Genomic DNA, 18,026 nt, shown 5'->3' on the forward strand with positions numbered 1-18,026 from the left:
GAGAGCCATCTTTGATGTTATGGACATGAAATTCATGCCAGCAAACACAAACTTTCTAAATTTGGTCTGAGTATGGCGCAGCAGGGTTAGCAGTATTTGAAATTTATTTAGAATGTTGTTAATTCGGCTAACAGATGCCACCACCGGTGTTTTCCGTGGCGTAGTAGGCCTTGACAACTAATTTAGATTGGAAAAAATAATTGAATATAATAAATCGTACTGAAGATAAAAACCAACAATGGCGCATACACTCAGTTTGACAAATAATCGTACTTGTTCTACCGCCACTCTTTTTTAAGGTTTCGTGTGAAACCAAACCTTATTAAAACCGATTCAATCCAGGTTGGGAAATACATCCCATTCCGATATCTGTTCAAATAAAGTTAATAACATTGTAGCATACTACTATATTTTAGAAATTTACCAAAAAACCCCTCTTAATTTCATTCTAGAAGTACAAGATCTGCCATTGGTATAAGGGGAAGTTTGAATGAAATCCAACTATTATTAACAAAGTTATCGGCATTGAAATTTCTGCATTTCATGAAAATTTATTGCACTCTAAGAGGTCTTAAGGTCATCATCATATAAAGTCAAGTTATATGAACGACGCAGTCCCTGGGGACATTTTTATTTTCCTTTTTTAACTTTTCGAGTTATTTGTGTGTTAGTATCGATTATTCGAGACAGAAATTTGTATGTATATATATGTATGTGCTATTTAAGTTTGCGGGTAGTGTGCAATGGTGTAGACTTACAATGGTGTACGTGTGTACCAGTGGTATTTACTTTACCTGTTACCTTGTGCACGGGCTAAAGTGGAAAAACCTGAAGATGCGTCAGATCATCATGATTTGTATGAGCATATGCATATCTAGATTTTTGCAATTAATGAAGGAATGTTTTGCATTTTTTGCTATGTACGAATATAAAACCGTGCATAGGGAGTTCCTCTGATAAGATGAACATAAAACCTTTTACCCGAAGCGCCCAGCTTCCGGTATCCGGTGTCACAAAACCTTATTAAAATCAATTCAATGGCTGTCTATCTGTTTGTCCGTCACATCCGATTTACTCGAAAATGGTTCAACCGATTATCACGAAATTTGGGGAGAACGTGTGATCTGTGAATCGTTTTACATTTAGTAAGTGGCGCCATTTTGTGTTGGGTTTGTAGCAGGCGAATGATAGGGTTCGATTAGTACTTTTTGAAAACCTTAATTTTGATGTTGAGAGTGAGGATTCAGAATGTGACCCCCAAAAAATTAAACCAGCTTTCGTTCTTAGAGCCCATACATACGAAAATTCTTAAAAAAATCACAGTTACATGCTTTCACAACATCTTGGCCTCAAAACACATCCCGTTCCAATATCTGCACAAATAAAGTTAATAATAGTATATTACTATAATTTAGAAATTTACCCGAAAGCCCTCCTTAAGTTCTTTCTAGATGTATAGAATTTAGTAACAGTATAGGCGAGAATATAAGACATAATTCCTGAAAGTTTGAACGCAATCGAACTATTATTAACAAGGTTATTGAAAGTTAAATTTCTGTATTTCACGTCAATTTATTGCACTGTAAGGCTTATATGACGTCATCATCGTCATCGTCGTCATCATCTTGTCTGAACGGCAGGGTCATCAAACTGTTCATCCTGTCGCTATATATATTATAATTTTTGATTTAGTGGATGACGGGTGGTAATCTTCTCCAACGTAGATGGGATGTGATTAGGTAGAATGCTATATGTTGCAGTCAATCAAGCTAAGTAGGTGGCTACTTCTACCTTTCTTCTCACTTCCCCGATCACGGTATTTTTTATTGGTGATAGTTCTTCGTACATTGCCTCAAACCGTACCTCTTTATCTAGGCTTGGGATCAGCATACTATTCACATAAAATAGCAGAGTAATTCGCTTCCAGAATGTATATCATTGTTTGCACTGTTGTAACACAAAGTGTTCCTCTGCTTGTCTATGCATACTCAGGTTATATACATATAGACAAACAACTTGAAACACCGGATCAGAACCCTTTTGCTTCGTGCCTTGCAGATGACTCATTTTATATTTGTTTTGTTTGGAACAGCAAGAATTTTGAAATTGGTCTCATTTGGACAATCCAGTTTGAACACTTCCTCTACGTCTTCGATATCCACGAGCTTAATCCATAACTGCTGGTTTGAGGATGCACGTGGGTATGAAGCTGAGAACAACTAACTCTATTCTAAGGAAGCCTCCTTTCAGGTGGCTGATGCTACTAAGAAGATGGTGTAAAATGTGTATTGGTTTGGGTCGGAAAGAAATGATGTCTATTCCCTACTAGTAGCTAGCTCATTCCTTCCCCCGGCTGACTATATTATTTGTGTCCCAACTTCGTTTTTTATAGGCGTACTCTCCGCTTAGTGTACTATTTCCTTCTTATGTCCTTCGAGCGATAGGCCTGCGTTCTCTAGCCACTACCTAATGTCCCGACCCTTGCAAGAAAGCGAGCAGCAACCTTCAGCCCAACGCCCTCCGCAAAGACGACGCTAGTAGGGAGGTCTAAGGTAAGCACTTCGTTATACACAATTATCGTCAGTGGTTTTCTTGCAGACTCCCCACATTGCTTAGTATGACTTAGTTCCTTCATCTGAATGGCAGCACGGATGCCTATCGATTTTGTTTGTCTGTCTGTCTGTTTGTCATACGCATTTTTACAGAAATTGACACGAAATTTGCTAGAAAGGTTGGAACTTTGGATCTCCACCTACATTGCTGTTCGTTAAACTTAAGACGGGGGACCCCGTACACCTAAAAAAGGGTATACATTTCTTTTTCACCGAATATAACCATGTAGAGTATCGAATGAAAAGTCTAGGTCAGTACTTTACGATGATTGGCTGCAAAGGAGAAGACTTTGTGGGTCCGAAATGAATTAATTACTTTAAGGACGCTTTCTGAGAAATTACTCAATGGAAAAGTCGAAAAAACTATAGTGATGCGTGCATATGGTATGGTAGGTTCCGAAATACTCTGCGTTACGGTGTCTATACAAATACAGGTAATCATAGTATATTCTTCTCTTCCTTCAGCCAAGCGGGGTCGGCTCATCGTGATCGGCCTCGCCATTTGGGCTTATAAAATGCCTGATCTGGATGCAATCTCGAGGATTTTAAATCCACATCCAGTGTATCAAGCCACCTTGTTTAGGCCGGCCATCCGGGCCGGGTCGTTTACCATCGAACAATAGAGAGCGACAGGACGGACGACATTCCGGTAAATTTTAAATTTGAGATGTTCGTTGATACGTCGATCACAGAGAACACCAGTTGTGGAACGCCACTTCATCCAGGCTTGCTTTAATGCGTGAAGCAATTTCATAGCGCAGTTCTCTATTGACCCGAGATATTTAAATCGCTCCGTTCTGGGCAGGTCACTGCGGTTGACAATGATTGTGCATGTTTCATGGGCATTTTTGGACAAGTTGCTCGAGATCATTTTTGCTATTAGATGCTAGGAAAACATCATCTGCAGAAAGCGTTGGATCTCTCGTGTGATGGTGTTCATAACAAGCACAAAGAGATTGGTGAGAGGGTGCTTCCTTGATGAACACCAACAGAGAGACGAAGCGGTTTTGATACTTTTGTATATTAGTATATTCTATTTATATTATATATTCTTTTTTATACCTCCCCCCCCCCCACTTTCGGCAACCGTATTCGCGAAATCGTTCAAATAACTCTGAATTAAGTGGGGTTTGTCAAAAACTGCGGAACTACTGATGCAAGTCATGCTACGCGGTTCCTCATAGAGAAACACCATGAAAAGCATTTTTGTCTTTACGTTGCACTTCTGGGCCTGGAGAAAGCGTTTGACCGTGTGCCGAACTCATCTACGAAAACACCTAATACCAGAGGAACTCGTGCGCTGTGTTCAATTGATCTACAATGCTCCGAAAAGTAAAGTTCGAAGTGTGGCGGCTGTACCAAAACCGCTTCGTGTCCCTGCCGGTATTCATTAAGATAGCGCCCTCTCAGGACTTCACTTTGTTCTTATTTTGGACAATGTCAAATGGGACGCCTTATATACTACCTTCTGCAGATGATGTTTTCCTAGCGTCCAATAGCAAAATTATCTCGAGCAACTTGTCTAAAAATGGAATGATCGCCCCATGCAACACTGTCTCAGATTGAATCTGAATAAACCTGAATTTTTGACGACCGGCAATATCACTTTTAGCGGCAGTGACCTGCCCAGAACTGAACGATTTGAATATTTCGGGTGAATGCTATCAGCCAATGGAGAACTGGCTTATAAAATGGCTTCTCGCGTTTGCCAAGATTCGTCTGAATATCGAAGTCGTTGGTAACAAAGCAATGGTGGCTTGATACGCTGAATGGTGCTTTGAAACCCTCGCGACTGCAGCCGGAAGAGGCCTTTGGTACGTAAAACCAAATGGTGTAACCGATCACGAATAGCCGACCTCGGATATGAACGAAACAAAGGCTAAAGAAAAAGAAAAGACTGTGAAACGCCCTTGAATTCATTCTAGATCCAGAAAGTTTTGCAGCAATATGGGTTTTTATATGTAGCGTCATACTTGCTAGAAATCCTACTATTATTACAACTACATTATTACTACAAAGTTATAGCACGTGGAGATAAAATGCCAGTATCACAATGAATATCGGGTGTATTCAGCGTATAAATGGAACTATTGTGCACCTAAATGTTCTTAGATAAAGGATTAAGAAAACTGTTTATACCTGATGCACAGAGCCGGTTTTCTAAGTGTAATCTTCAAGGCAAACTGACTTTCTCTCTTTCTCCTCTCAGCGATACAGATCCATTACGTGTCCATTAGTTAGGCGAGTGGCTGCGTTGTCTACCTCTATCTCGGTCTCTGGATCGTTACATTTTATAGTCAAAAAATTCTTCTTCCTCAGAGACATTATTACACGCATCATCTGATGCCCTTCATCCACAGCCACAGGCTCGCCTTTCTGCAAAGAGAGATCTCTAAAGTAAACGTGGCCTATATGCCATCTACATATGAAAACTTAAAATAGATAAAAACGCTAAATAGAAAAAGTCTTCAGATTTAAAATTTAATACTTATGTTTTAAAAAGTTGTTCTAAGTAAGTAAAAAAAACCATTTTTTTTCTTTAATTTTTAACCGAACAATTCTGCGAACTTCACTCAACAACTTTTGAGGGTCTATTTTCATCACGTGCTAGACATGCACTGATGGCCCCCAAGCCTCGCTTTCTGCTAAAAGATATAGAAGGTATCTCGGAGTAAAAAAGGATAGCGCGACAGACTTATTTTAAAAAAGGAGGTACTGTTTGGGGGGTCCAAAATTTCCAGCGTGACAAAATAGGGTTAAACTCAACATAGGAAATTATGATTTACACAGTAAAGGTGCGTAAGACGGAATATGGTTTTCGGTTTGAATATTGTTGGGCATTGGTGAAGTTGAAGAATTTACGTGCACACAACTTCCTTATATCGGTCTAATCCGACTGAAATTTCACTTTGACTAGATGTAGTTCACTCAAGTATCCTTTTAGCATAGAATGCCTGAATGATGTTTTCCTTTTTCCTTACAGGGAACGGAGGAATTCGGTACATTTGTCTGTTACGTTACAATTTTTTCAAACAACTGCTCAAAAACAGAGGTAAGTGCCCTATTACATAAGTTTTTACATCAGGGACGAAATGTTCAGGAATATTTATTTTGTGTGTTGTTGTGGACGACTTGTTTGCTATTTAAAAATCTCTCATCTATTTTTGGGGAGAATCTGAAAATGGCTCACCCTCTAATTCTAGCTGCACGTGGTAAACGAGCTACGAAGTATTTATATTATTCAGAATCTCCCTTGAAGTGCTAGAATCATGAATTGCATGAAGGCCCCCTCTTCCTGCGATAAATTCCTGCAAAAGCAGTTCTTATCAAAAACTTCGCCGAAAATCATCTGGTCGCAACCGTAGTGATTGTATCTGAACATCCGCCCCGTGGACGAATTTGTGGTCCACATTTCTAATTTAGCCGTGGCAATCAAGAGCGGCCGTGCTCAAGAACGTGCATATGTACATACGTGCTGATGTGTGCTTCCATATATATTTTTTTATATAAATTTGTCAACTTTAGGTCAGATCGCCTATAATTAGAACTGAATCATTGAACGTTGGCGCTCCAAGCGACTAACGCGAAATCACCAAATCAAATTTTAATAGACCCCCAAAGCTCCAAGATTAAATTCATTTTCGACGCCGCCGTGGTTTTCGAGTGTGGCAAATTTATCGAATAAAATGGAGTGGAAGCGACCACAATAATAATTTGGGCTGGATGTGACGCTTGACTGTGCCCTTTTGTTCTCGCCGAACATTCTCTACGGCTGAGCAGAACGCAAGCATCGCACCCCTCGAGAGGTCAATTGGCGGAGGGCACTATGGAAATTGCTATTTGTGTTTCGTTTCGCGGACAACAGCAACAACAGGGCCAAGTGGAACAATACTTTCGGAAGCCCATTGTTTCTGCTGCCTATTCAAATTGCAGTAGGCTAGGCTTGTGGGTCGTCGGGGGTTGTTTGGATTTATTCAAATTTTGCCGCCTGAATCCAGTAAAACAACGTCTAGGCCCGGGGTAGCTCGTTATCCTGGCGTAAAACCTGGCACATTTCCATCGAAATTCTACAGTCGGCGGTGGGCAATTCAAAAATATTTTGTCATCGCTGCAAAATATCGTCGCTAATTATTTATGGACGCCTGCTGAAGTGGGCAAAGTTATTTCCACCCGTGGACTGAGAAGACAAGCGGGCGGCAGGCGGTGGTGGGCCTTTCGCTACTATTTATAACATTTGAATCCACCGTGACATTGAGTGGTAAGCGGCGAGCTCCGTCTTTCCTCAGCCTCCACCGGCTGTCGATGCTACGATTTCGCAAGTCACCACAACGCTCCATTGCTTATTCCCGCACTCAGTATTGCGCTTCCTTTCGGATTTTCGCTTTCCGTATCCCATGTCACCTTAAGCGCGACGCCAAGAGATACTATTATCAGAGTTTATGGAATTAAGGGCGAAGGAATTTTAAATTGACTTGCTTTCGAGGCCTGGGTCCGCGCCGGTATCCTTGATTTTGTCCTTCACGGCGGGGATTTTATTCCGTGATGATAGCTTCGTAAATGGCATTAAAGTCGTCAAAATGGTTAATGTTATTGATTTATAACGTGCAAATCTGACGAGGGCCGGAAACGGTTTAGTGGTCACGGTTTTCGTGGTTATTTTGTCTTTATGGAGTCCTCGTGTAAGAGCCGTGTGGGAAGAACGCTGTCCGTACTTTAATTTAGTGCGGTAAATCTCCCTCTTATCTGTCATGGTGCAGTGTGCTTGGAATTTACTTCCTTGAAATCCTCTTTTCATTTTCGCCCAATGCTTGTAGTGTCGAGGCGGGGATAGATTTTTCTTCCTTGCTACGATTGAGGGTTTAGATAGCAGCTAAAGCGAGTCACGAGCCACTTTCGGAGCAGTCCTGTAACAAATGTCAGGATGGGAGAAAGTCTTGAAACTGCTGTCGTATGTGACGGAGAAAGGAGAGTTATTGCTCCGTTTAGAAAAATTATCAAGAAATAAACAGAGTCTCACTGTATGTGTATTTTTATATAGAAACGGGGGAACTCTGACAGAGGGCGGGGATCAGATGTTTGATTTACGATTTACAAGACTCTGTCTAGCTTAAGTGAAAAAGATTTCATCAAACTGTCAAGACATATTAACTTTGTTTGAAAGCTTGAAATATGACGTTAATACTTCCCTTCCGTTTTCTACTAAATGCTTTATTATGATTACACTTTATTTTTCTGCTTTCCATCATCTTCAGTCAAAAAGCTGCTTTCTTTCGGGCGGCTTACGTATTTTTGGATGACATGCATATAGCATAGCTAAAAGGTACAATATGTGTATCCAGTCACCAATATGAATGTTAGGTGTTGCTAATTATTTGATATTTGCTTGCAATTTATCAAAATTGTACTTTTTTTTGAATTTGTCCGTCCATTGGTCGGACATGGTTGATTTGCTGTGATGTTAAGCTTCAAAGGTAAAGTATAATATATGTACGGAGATGATGATATGCACATATTGTAAAATTCGTGTACGATTGGTTGCGAATAGGTTGCCAATTGTTTTAAAATTTTAAAAAAATTACATTTGAGCTGACGTTTAGCCGGCTTTTATAGAACCGACTTTGTGTGCTACTCCTTTCTGCAGACGCCGATGAGTATCGGGAAGAAAAGTTTTGCATCTCTTTCCAGAAAAATACAACATAAAACCCCAGCATGTTTCAAACCGCGTGCAAGGACGAAACTACCGCGAAAAGTGGAGCTTCCTGTTTTCCTGTTTCAAAAAGGGTTGAATGTCAACTGATGACAAATTCAACCCAATATATTCGAAAGTCTGCATCTGGGAAAAAGACGAATAAAGTCGCGAAATTACCCAACAAATTGGTGACGGAACTATTGATCATTTGAAGCGGTGTCGGCAAGGTTTTTTTTTATTTTGAAACATCATTGCGTCCTTACACTTAATAGGATTTTATCGTCAACGTCAACTGTCTCTACCTATCTTGTTCTCAGCCTTTTGGTTGGTGTACTGGAAATTTTTCATTCTAGGGTGTGGCCATAATTTCCACGATCTCGACTGTTGCCGTCGGAAGGAAAATTCATTCACCAATGAGGAAGAATACAGGCTAAATTCTGTATGTCAGTGTTTCCTTTTCGCCTCTGCCAGAAAATTTAGAAAAAAAGAAGCTGCTTTTCGGCATAAACAAAATTTTCTTTCCCTTGTCCAGAGATCCGGGAGAATGCATTTAATAATAAATGGAATGCATTATTGGAATCCAATAATGCTTCGTTTTCTCCCGTCCTAACAACGCTTATCTTTCCCGATTCACTCCTTTCAATTTCCAATTTTAACTTTCAACTTCAACATTACAGGAAAACCTAACAACTGTCGCGTTCCTCTAATGCCAAGAATTTATTTACATTTAAACAATTTCAAATTTTATTTTAATGTCTAAATGGTGCAAGCCAATATTGAATGGGGCAACTGTACTTGCACCTCCTTTACTTTGATTTTGGAACGTTGTTGTGGTGTTCGCATCACCGTGCTGTTGAGTGCATGCTCTAGTCTTTTATTTCTGAACGAGACATGGGGAATTGTTGTTGTCGTCGAGCCCGAATGAATTTGTAAGTCCAAGGCCATGTTCAGCGAATAAGCAGTGTCGCGATTTAATGTTCGCTGATCCTGCAGCTCTGGGTGAGGAATATTTTATTTTTTGTTCTATCTTTTTCCACTGTTATTTCGAATTTTATCCTTTTATTTTGGCTTTTAATATTTTAATTCATATTATTATTTTATCTACTATTTTGGTACTTTTCACGTTCTTATTTTTAACTTTTTGTGTGAAACTAACCCTTATTAGAATCGATTCGATGTCTGTCTGTCCATCCGTCTGTCTGTCTGTCTGTCTTTTTTTTTTTTCGGCGTTGGAAGGTGGAAAGGTTCAAAACCTACTGCTGGCTCCTGCCACGCAGTTATGTGAGACTTCTACTCACTAAAACCACCTCCTTCTCATTCCACTCTCCTAACGGAACTCCTATCAAGTATTGCATCGCGGGGCTGGATCAGCTTTTAGCTGCGGCTCATTATGGTTCTCTCCCTTCCTTGTTTTCGTCGTAGTTCTTCCTGCCTAAGCTGTTGGTGAATAGCTTGCAGTTCCCTTACAACCTGGTTCCAGGCATCCGTTGACTCCAGCATAAACTCTACAATGTTTTCGGGTGTTAAACGCCTGTCTGCGACCGCTTCCATTCTTGTTCGGTGCGCGGTGAACCTGGGGCAATCAAATATGAAATGCTCCGCATTCTCAGCCACGTTACCACATCTTGGGCAGCATGGTGATTCATCATCATCAACGGCGCAACAACCGGTATCCGGTCTAGGCCTGCCTTAATAAGGAACTCCAGACATCCCGGTTTTGCGCCGAGGTCCACCAATTCGATATCCCTAAAAGCTGTCTGGCGTCCTGGCCCACGCCATCGCTCCATCTTAGGCAGGGTCTGCCTCGTCTTCTTTTCCTACCATAGATATTGCCCTTATAGACTTTCCGAGTGGGATCATCCTCATCCATACGGATTAAGTGATCCGCCCACCGTAACCTATTGAGCCGGATTTTATCCACAACCGGACGGTCATGGTATCGCTCATAGATTTCGTCATTGTGTAGGCTACGGAATCGTCCATCCTCATGTAGGGGGCCAAAAATTCTTCGGAGGATTCTTCTCTCGAACGCGGCCAAGAGTTCGCAATTTTTCTTGCTAAGAACCCAAGTTTCCGAGGAATACATGAGGACTGGCAAGATCATAGTCTTGTACAGTAAGAGCTTTGACCCTATGGTGAGACGTTTCGAGCGGAACAGTCTTTGTAAGCTGAAGTAGGCTCTGTTGGATGACAACAACCGTGCGCGGATTTCATCATCGTAGTTGTTATCGGTTGTGATTTTCGACCCTAGATAGGAGAAATTGTCAACGGTCTCAAAGTTGTATTCCCCTATCCTTATTCTTGTTCGTGCTTGTGTTTGACCAGTGCGGTTTGATGTTGTTGGTTGATTCGTCTTCGGTGCTGACGTTGCCACCATGTATTTTGTCTTGCCTTCACTGATGTGCAGCCCAAGATCTCGCGCCGCCTGCTCGATCTGGATGAAGGCAGTTTGAACGTCTCGGGTGGTTCTTCCCATGATGTCGATATCGTCAGCATAGGCCAGTGGTTGGGTGGACTTGAAGAGGATCGTACCTCTTGCATTCACCTCAGCATCACGGATCACTTTCTCGAGGGCCAGGTTAAAGAGGACGCATGATAGCGCATCCCCTTGTCGTAGACCGTTGTTGATGTCGAATGGTCTTGAGAGTGATCCTGCTGCTTTTATCTGGCCTCGCACATTGGTCAGGGTCAGCCTAGTCAGTCTTATTAATTTCGTCGGGATACCGAATTCTCTCATGGCCGTGTACAGTTTTACCCTGGCTATGCTATCATAGGCGGCTTTAAAGTCGATGAACAGATGGTGCAACTGTTGTCCATATTCCAACAGTTTTTCCATCGCCTGCCGCAGAGAGAAAATCTGATCTGTTGCTGATTTGCCTGGAGCGAAGCCTCTTTGGTATAGCCCAATGATGTTCTGGGCGTATGGGGCTATCCGGCCTAGCAAGATAGCGAAGAATATCTTATAGATGGTACTCAGCAACGTGATAGTTCTATAATTGCTGCACTGTGTGATATCTCCCTTTTTATGTATGAGACAGATTATGCCTCGCTGCCAATCGTCAGGCATTGATTCGCTGTCCCATACCTTGAGCACAAGTTGATGAACCACTTGGTGTAACTGGTCGCCTCCATATTTAACCAATTCGGCTGTAATTCCATCGGCTCCTGGCGACTTATGATTTTTTAGCCGATGAATTGCACGGACTGTTTCTCCTAAACTTGGTGGTGGCAGTATTTGTCCGTCGTCTTCAGTTGGCGGGACCTCCAACTCGCCGATGTTCTGGTTGTTCAGTAGCTCATCGAAGTACTCAACCCATCGCTCTAATATGCCCATTCTGTCGGAAATCAGATTTCCCTCTTTGTCTCGGCAGGATGAGCATCGAGGTGTATAAGGCTTCATCCTGCTGACTTGTTGGTAAAACTTCCGCGCCTGGTGCGGTTGCTCCCTGTACTTTTCTAGTTCACAGACTTGTTGGTTCTCCCAGGCTTCCTTTTTCCGTCTGTGAAGTCGCTTCTCCGCTCGACGGAGTTCGTGATAAGTCTCTGCGCGTGCCCGCGTTCTTTGAGAATGCAACATTACTCGGTATGCGGCATTCTTCCGTTCCGTTGCTAGCTTACATTCATCGTCAAACCTGCCGTTCCGACTCCTTTTGCGGCTGGGGCCAAGTATATTTGTGGCCGTATCCATGATAACGTTCTTCAGGTGGTTGTGAAGATCATTAATTGATGCTTCATCTCCAGGTCCTCTATTGACTGCGGTTATTGCGGCATCCATTTCCCTCTTATAGGTGTCGCGGAGGGTTGTGTTGTGGATGGCTTCAGTGTTCACTCTCACCTGATTGTCAGAGGGGATTCTAGGTGGTATTGTTATTCGAGCTCGGAGCACCATGCCAACGAGATAGTGATCCGAGTCTATATTGGCCCCCCTATATGTTCTGATATTCATCAAGGCTGAGAGGTGGCGGCGTTCGATCAACACGTGGTCAATTTGGTTGAAAGTGGTCCCGTCTGGAGAGGCCCACGTATGTTTGTGGACCGCTTTCCGCGCAAACCAGGTACTTCCAACAACCATTTCGTGTGACCCTGCTAATTGAATAGTCCGCAGTCCGTTATCATTTGTTTTTTCGTGTAAGCTATGGGAGCCAATGTATCGCCTGAATACGGGCTCCTTCCCTACTTGGCTGTTAAAATCCCCAAGTATGATTTTGATATCATATCTGGGACAGGCTTCGAGGGTTCTTTCTACTGCCTCGTAGAAGGTATCCTTCTCCGACTCTGCAGTCTCCTCTGTAGGGGCGTGAACGTTTATGAGGCTTATATTTCTAAACTTGCCTCGCAAGCGCAGAGTGCATAGCCGTTCGCTTATACTTTCAAAGCCGATAACAGCAGGTTTCATTTTTTGGCTGACTAAGAAACCTACTCCGAGCACATGGTTTACTGGATGGCCGCTATAATATATGGTGTAGTGGCTCTTCTCCAGGAAACCGGTCCCTGTCCATCGCATCTCTTGCAACGCTGTTACATCAGCCCTATATTGGGACAGGGTATCGGCTAGCTGCTTATCAGCTTCATCTCTGTACAGGGAGCGCACGTTCCATGAGAAAATGCGCAAATCGTTGTTCCTTTGTCGTTGCCGGGTCCGTCGTTTTAACATCCGTCCTATACGAGGCTCCTGTCGTGGCTTCGTAACAGGTTGTTTTCCGTGTAGGGTTGTCAGCCCTACCCAACCCTCAACCTGGAGGACCAGTTGGTACAATTTGTCCCGTTTTTTAGGCGCGGGAGACTCGCCTTCATCCTTCTCCGTCTGCAGCTTTTCGTCAAGAAAGAGCTCCCAGCGGTCACCACGTGGAGGTGGAGATAGGGTTTGGTAGTAGAGCTGTTGGTGTTGGTTCAGCAGGCATTTCCCAGGTTTTATGCTCCATCGTGGGTACCAATCCACGTTTCGCCCCGGGACCTATACTACCCTTTGGTGATTCGTCGTGACCAAATCGATGTAAGTAAGCACGATAACCTCCATGTCCACTCAATAATTGTGTTAACTCGTGGCTTAATTCCCCATGGTTTCGTTCAAACCATCTCCGAATATCCGGAATGATGTGGTATGTCCAACGACCAGTTTGGGACTCGTCCCATCGCTGTTGCCACCGTTCGATAGATTCCCACCGTGCCAGCTGCCGTCGAAATGCGCTAGACTCTCCAGCTGCATACGTTTTGTCGTAGAGTCGCCGACTTTCCTTCGCCAAGATGTCTATGGGGAGCATCCCTGCTAGTACATATGCCGCTTCTCCTGATGTTGTCCGATATGCACTGCATACCCGGAGTGCACTTAACCGATACGCCATTCCCAATTTTCGGCAGTTCACTTTGTTATTCAGAGCAGTTGCCCAAGCTGGAGCTGCGTAGAGTAGCACGGAGCTGACTACCCTGGAGAGCAGAAGACGTCGACTTTGTCTTGGCCCACCAATGTTCGGTAGTATCCTCGAGATCGTTGTAGCGATGGAAGACGCTTTAGTTGCGGCGTACTCAATGTGTCTTTTGAAGTTGAGTCTTCTGTCAATAATTACTCCCAAGTATTTGAGCGATGCTTGGGAGTAAATTGCTTTTCCACCAACTTTGATTTTCACAGTTGTGTTCTTTCTTCTCTTGCTAATGAGAACTACTTCTGCTTTATGCTCGGCAAGTGAAAAGCCAGAATTTCTCAACCAGGAATTGATCTCCCATATCGCTTCATTTGCATAGATCTCGATCTCGTCTTGGTGCTTTGCAACCACCGTTATTCCGATATCATCGGCGAAGCCAATAGTTGTCACGTTGTCCGGTAGGCGTAGCGTCAACACTCCATCGTACATAACCAGCCACAGCAAGGGACCCAGGACAGAACCCTGTGGCACTCCGCAAGTTGTCGGGAATATTTTAGCCCATCGTCCGAGTCGCAGTAAAGTCTTCTCCCAAGGAGAAACTCGACTACAATGTGTACAATGTACTTCGGGGCTTGTATCTTGTCAAGTTCCATTTTGCACTATTGAACGCATTTTTTACGTCGAGGGTTATTACTGCGCAGCTTTTTCCTTCTTCTATTGCAGCCTGAGCCAAGCCAGTCAGCGTGCTGATTGCGTCGACAGTTGATTTTGCCTTACGAAATCCGAATTGTTTGTCGGAAAGGCCTCCTTCCTTTTCTGCAACAGCGAGCAGTCTGTTATATATTACTCGTTCAAATAGTTTGCCAATGGTATTGACCAGACATATCGGCCTATAAGAGGAGGGGTCACCCAATGGTTTACCTGCCTTCGGAATGAGTATTAGCTTTTGTACCTTCCATTGCTCGGGGAATTCTCCTTCCCTAAGGCATACCGTGAAAACTTGGGCAAACATACCTGGTGCTGTCCTGGCTGCTACCTTCAGGGCAATGTTAGGGATTCCATCCGGTCCTGGATTCTTTTTTTCAATCAATCTTTTTGCTGCGTCTAGAACCTCCTCATTTACCACTATCGGAACTTCGTCGGGATTTAAATGTACTGCAGGCAGACTTGTACCATTCAGATCCACTGGGAATATAGTGTTCACTATATTCTGCAACAACTCTGGGCAAGTAATCGGTGGGGAGCGCTCGCCTTTTAGTGATGACATCACTGACCTATATGCGCCACCCTATGGGTCAGAATCAGCTTCAGTACACATCCGCTTGAAATGTTCGGATTTGCTCCTTGCGATAGCTACTTGCAATTTTTTCCTCGCATTTTTATATTGCACATGTAGCTCCTCGAACTCAGGTCGGTTTCTTCTGCGCTGGGAGCGTCTCCTAGCTTTGAAACACTTTTTCCGGCATTCCTCAATTTCGGAATTCCACCAAAAATTAGGATTTCATCTTCGGAAAGTGCTACGAGGCATAGAGGCATCGCATGCCCGCTGCAATTTTTCCACGACCTGTGAAACTTTGTTTTGTGCGCTTCCCGATAGCAATGTATCTTCCAGAAGTACCTCCTTGAACATTTCTGCGTCGAATTTCTTAGTTACCCAGCTCATCGTTATTCGTGTTAATGGCTTCAAATTATTCCTTTGCGAGGTTTGAAAGATGATAGCCTGATGATCGCTGTGTGTGTACTCCTCGCTGACACGCCACTCCAAGTAGTCTGTCTGTTTGTCTGTCTGTCTGACACACCCGATTTATTCGGAAACGGTTAACGCATTGTCATGAAATTTGGTAGAAATATAGCAAGTGGCGCCATTTTGTGTTGCGTTTGACAGGGGGCCTCCATTTTTTTTATAGACTATGGCCATGTGCAGTTTCAAATGAAAGGGCTCGACTAGTGCTTTTCGAAACTGGCCCCATATTTTATATCGCGTAAAGCGTAGGCAAGTAAGGACTGAAAATATGACCGCCATAAAGTGTAACAGGTCTAGTTCTCAGAACCTATCCAACCGAAAAATCTCAAAAAAATTACAGTGGTATATCTGAATGAAAACGAGTCCTCCAAATTAATCCCGCCCCGACAAATAACGTTAATAATAGTATATTAGAATATTTATTAAATTTAGCTGGAAATCCCCTTTAACTTCATGCCAGAAGTGCAAAATTTGGCAGTGATATAAGCAATAACATGAGGCTACTCTGAGAGTTTGAAGGAGATCAATTAACAAAGTTATAGAAAAGGTGAAACTTTTTTATTTTGTTTTAATTTCATACATTCTAAAATGACGTCATTTCAGTTCCCCGCTACCACAACAAAGTGAACTCATATGAATGGGGAGTCGCGGGGAGACATTTCGTTTTAGGTTTTTAATCATTTGTATATCAATATTCATTACTCGAGACAGTTAAGTCCTTGGGTTTTAAACGTAGGTACCTGTAGTGGAGACTTAATCCTACGGTCTTCTTAAGACACGGATTGATTTTGGGACCACAATCAGAGCCCCGCTGTGACAAGCAACAACGGTATCAGTCGATGCCAGTGCATGGCTTAGCATTCATACTGGTGGATGCAAGACCTACCTAAATCTCTACCGAACTAAGGAGTACGGCACCCGTGTTGAAACGCAACACCACGCCGAGGCCCGAAGGTCTCCTCTCGCTTGAACATCACCAACAACCCCCATGAAGCTCCCACTAGGGGGCCAACCGCAAACAAGCGAGCTGTACTCATATACGACAGGAATTCTCCCGAAGTATATGAGTGCAGGGGCTACCCCGGCTCCTATGGTACCAGTATACTCCTGGTAAGGTTTCGTGGCCGAAGCCACTTCAGATGAGTCCCCATGCAGACTCAGGTCTGATCGCCCTAATTAAGCCTTGGAGCATTCGCCTACTGCATCACGGCCGGCCAATGCGATACAGTGTTTGCCGGTGCCACCACGTGGAGGTTCTCCTCGGCCACTTGGTTTTGGTTCAGCCGACAGGGTTCCAACCCCGCCACCTCAGAACACCATTACTCGAGACAGACATATGTATGTGTTTATATGTACCTATATGCTAATGAACCTTTGGGGTAGTGCCTAATTCAGATAGATATATTTGTACATTAATCTAGCGGTATTCAATGTAGGTACTGTATATGTCATGTGTATGCTTTTGTGTATCAAAAATATGTGTACGATCAATTTATATACGTGCATGTACACGTATAGTATTTCGTAATAGGCAATGTTTATTTGTTTAGGGTAAGCATAATATTTACGTCCGTAATAACACAAAGCCTTTTACCGGAAGGGCCCAGCTTCCGGTGTCCAGACTTGTTTTTTGTTTACTACCTATTTATTACTAATTATTTACTTTTGTTACGTATCTATTATATTTTTATTTATTTATTTATTTTTATTACTATTATATATATATTTTGTTTTATCATTTTATTTGTATTTCTTTTATCATTCTATTTTATTATTTATTTTGCTGCATTTTTATGAATGGTTTTAACTGAATAGGCAAACATTAATTTCAGTTAATTCTTTTTATTTGAGGACTTCCTTTTTCCCTCCTCCTTTCTAGTTCCGCGAAATTCGGGGTCCTCCAACATAATAACCTGAGGATGTCTACGGAGGGAGGGGGGTCGAAGGTTGCGCTTCACAATACATTTGAGGTAGAGAAAACATCGATCGAAGACACGAATCGTGGTGAATCTTCCTTTTCGATCGCGGCACTCGGGACCGAAGTTTTATTACTCCAAGCGCGTGATCGACCCCTCATTTTTTTTTTATTTTCCTTTGATAGGCCCCCGCGGGCCCGGGCATTGGAAAGGACACGTGACTGTTGAAAGATACGTGAGGGATTGAAGTTCTCAAAAGACCCCCCACATTCCCACAGAGGCATGCACGCACGTGTCGACGTTGCACTTCGATAGGGTTTCAATATTTGCGGGTAGACCTTCACTGACAATTTCGCCATATTGTTGGGTTTTTGGGATAGGTTTCCCCGCTTGGTCGTCTCTGGCCACTCAAGAAGGCCGTTTGGCCATCACAATCCATTTTATCAGTACAGGGTACTGCGAAAGAAGGGAATGAGTCTAAGAGCGTTGCTGAAGTTAATATTACAAATCGGACTCTGTATATAAGACCCTCACTGAATACAACAGTTTCATCGGCAACGGTGATTTGACATATTTTACACTAGAGCCCATTTTCACGACTTTTGTGGGGATACATTAGGAGGTAGTTAAATCGGCGAATTAGATTTGCATAAAGTCGGTCCCTCGTATGGGAACATTCGTAAGCGCAAACGGCATCTTTGTCGC

General features: G+C 42.9%; 1 protein-coding gene across 4 annotated transcripts in view; it reads left to right on the plus strand.

Moving 5' to 3' along the window:
- LOC119651335 (octopamine receptor beta-2R) overlaps positions 1–18,026 on the plus strand; it is a 410,560-nt gene that overhangs the window by 202,463 nt on the left and 190,071 nt on the right. For all 4 annotated transcript variants that reach the window (XM_038054883.1, XM_038054882.1, XM_038054881.1 and 1 more), the window contains exon 4: positions 5,596–5,664. The gene's annotated coding sequence lies outside the window, so the exon portion shown is untranslated. The remainder of the gene's footprint in view (positions 1–5,595; positions 5,665–18,026) is intronic.

Source organism: Hermetia illucens, chromosome 3 (assembly GCF_905115235.1).
Source record: "Hermetia illucens chromosome 3, iHerIll2.2.curated.20191125, whole genome shotgun sequence".
In the NCBI taxonomy this organism is placed as follows: Eukaryota; Metazoa; Arthropoda; class Insecta; order Diptera; family Stratiomyidae; genus Hermetia; species Hermetia illucens.